At 45.2% G+C, this 2,656-nt stretch overlaps 1 protein-coding gene across 1 annotated transcript in view; it reads right to left on the minus strand.

Moving 5' to 3' along the window:
• Positions 1-2,656, minus strand: part of COG7 (component of oligomeric golgi complex 7) — a 93,379-nt gene that overhangs the window by 89,962 nt on the left and 761 nt on the right. The window lies entirely within an intron of this gene.

The raw sequence follows: 2,656 nt of genomic DNA on the forward strand, positions 1-2,656 counted from the left end.
AAAAAAAAAAAGGCACTCAAGAGGTTTCTTCATGCAGCCCTTCCATAAACAATGTCATCCCTGGCAAGATGGATGGCTTTTTACCATTAAAATAATTTTCTTTGCTGGGTGAAGTGGCTTATGTCTGTAATCCTAGCACTCTGGGAGGCTGAGATGGGCGGATTTCTTGAGCTCAGGAAGTCAAGACCAGCCATCTCTACTAAAAACAGAAAAACCAGCTGGGCATTGTAGTGGGCACCTGTAGTCCTAGCTACTCAGGAAGCTGAAATAAGAGGATCACCTCAGCCCAAAAGTTTGAGGTTGGGCCAGGTACAATGGCTTACACCTATAATCCTAGCACTCTGGGAGGCTGAGGCGGGTGGATTGGCTGAACTCACAGGTTCGAGACTAACCTAAGCAAGAGTGAGACCCCCATCTCTAAAAATAGTTTGGTGTTGTCGTGGGTGCCTGTGGTCCCAGCTACACAGGAGGCTGAGACAAGAGAATCACTTGAGCCTAAGAGTTTGAGGTTGCTGTAAGCTATGATGCCACAGCACTCTATCGAGGGCAACAAAGTAAGACTTCTCAAAAAATAAAAATAAAAATAAATAAATAAGAGAGAAAGTAGTAATGTTTTTCTATGGTCTTTTCAAAATGTAGTCCCTGGGCGGCACCTGTGGCTCAAAGGGGTAGGGCGCTGGCCCCATATGCTGGAGGTGGTGGGTTCAAACCCAGCCCTAGCCAAAAACTTCAAAAAAAAAAAAAAAAAGGAAAAAAAATGTAGTCCACAGGCTACCTGTATCAGCTGGAATGTGCCTAAAATGTAGGTCCCAAGGCCACTAGTTAGCAATTTACTAGGTCTGATATGAGATCAAGGAATAATTTCAAAATCTTTGCAGACTATGGTGTGCTATCTAGAATGGGGGAAGTTGACAGCTTAACACTTTTTTTTTTTTTTTGAGACAGAGTCTCATTTTGTCACCCAAGCTAGGGTGCCATGGAGTCTTCATAGCTCACAGCAACTTTAAACTCTTGGGCTGAAGTGATCCTCTTGCCTCAGCCTCCTGAGTAGAGGGCCCTACAGGCACCTGCCACAACATGGGCTAATTTTGTCTTTTTTTTTTTTTTTAGTAGAAATGGGACTCTTGTTCAGGCTGGTCTCAATCTCCTGAGCTCAAGCAGTCCACTCTCCTCAGCCTGGGCCAGAGTGCGAGGATTACAGGCATGAACTACCACACGAGACCTCCCTCATGCCCATTTCTTGGCACATGTATAGTAGATACTCAACAATGAGTAAAAGATAAAAATACAATAAGGAATCTGCAATGAAAATAAAGCTCTTTGCCCTTCTCTTGAACAATGGGAACATCTATAAAACAAAGTTCTATTTACTAAAGTATCTGCTTCACTTTTAATGTGAATAAAAGCCCAGGAGGAGTCATAAAAGTCCAGGAGGGACTGGGCACAGTGGCTCACACCTGCAATCCTAGAGCTTTGGGAGGATCATTTGAGCCAGATGTTGGAGATCAGCCACGGCAAAATAGTCAGATACTGTCTCTACAAAAAATGAATTAAAAAATTACCTCAGCAAGGTAGTGGGCCTGTAGTCCCAGCTGCTGGGAGGCCCAGCGGATTGCCCACGTGCAAGTTATAGTGAACTGTGATAACAACACTGCACTCCAGCCTGGGCAACAGACTGAGACCCTGTCTCTTAAATTAAAAAAAAAAAAAAAAGTGAAGTAGTTATATGAAATGGTTGCATGCGCAGACTATTTTTAATAATTACCCTTAAAAAACAGGTTTGTCTGGCTCAGCACCTGAGGTCAGGAGCTAGGGTGCCAGCCTCATACACCATAGCTGGAGGGTTTGAATCCAGCCCGGGCCTGCCAAACAACGACAACTACAACCAAAAAATAGCCGGGAGTTGTGGCAGGCACCCATAGTCCCCGCTACTCGGGAGGCTGAGGCAAGAGAATCACTTAAGCCCAAGAGTTTGAGGTTGTGTGAGCTATGATGCCACGGCACCCAGGGCAACAGCTTGAGGTTCTATCTCAAAAAAAAAAAATAAGGTTTGTCTCCATTCAGGCCAGTCTATCTTTCTCAGCTGACATGAAAATCTACTAAAACAATGCTTCTCAGATTTCCATCATTCCCATACACCTATACTGTAATAGTTTTTTGCCCGATGTAAGAATCAGTTGGCTATTTAAAATTCTCAAAATTCACTCTTTTCACTAAAATTTTCAAAGGAAACCTTATAGCACTATCAGAGTTGGAAAACCATCATCCAAAATTAGCAAGTGTTAGAGACCACCCAGCAACTAGCTGAGACTTTCTCAATACTGTAATCAGAGGGGCTGCGAAGCTCGCTTTCTCACCAAAAAAAGCACAGATAGGCTCAGCGCCTGTGGCTCAAGTGGCTTAGGCGCCAGCCACATACACCTGAGCTGGAGGGTTTGAACCCAGCCCGGACACGCCAAACAACAATGACGGCTGCAACCAAAAAATAGCCGGGCGTTGGGGCGGGCGCCTGTAGTCCCAGCTACTTGGGAGGCGAAGGCAGGAGAATCGCTTAAGCCCAGGAGTTGGGGGTTGCTGTGAGCTGAGATGCCACTGCACTCCACCCAGGGCGACAGCTAGAGGCTCTGTCTCAAAAAAATAAAATAGGCTCGGCGCC

The sequence above is a fragment of the Otolemur garnettii genome, unplaced genomic scaffold (assembly GCF_000181295.1).
Source record: "Otolemur garnettii isolate 467f Iridium unplaced genomic scaffold, OtoGar3 scaffold00096, whole genome shotgun sequence".
Lineage (NCBI taxonomy): Eukaryota > Metazoa > Chordata > Mammalia > Primates > Galagidae > Otolemur > Otolemur garnettii.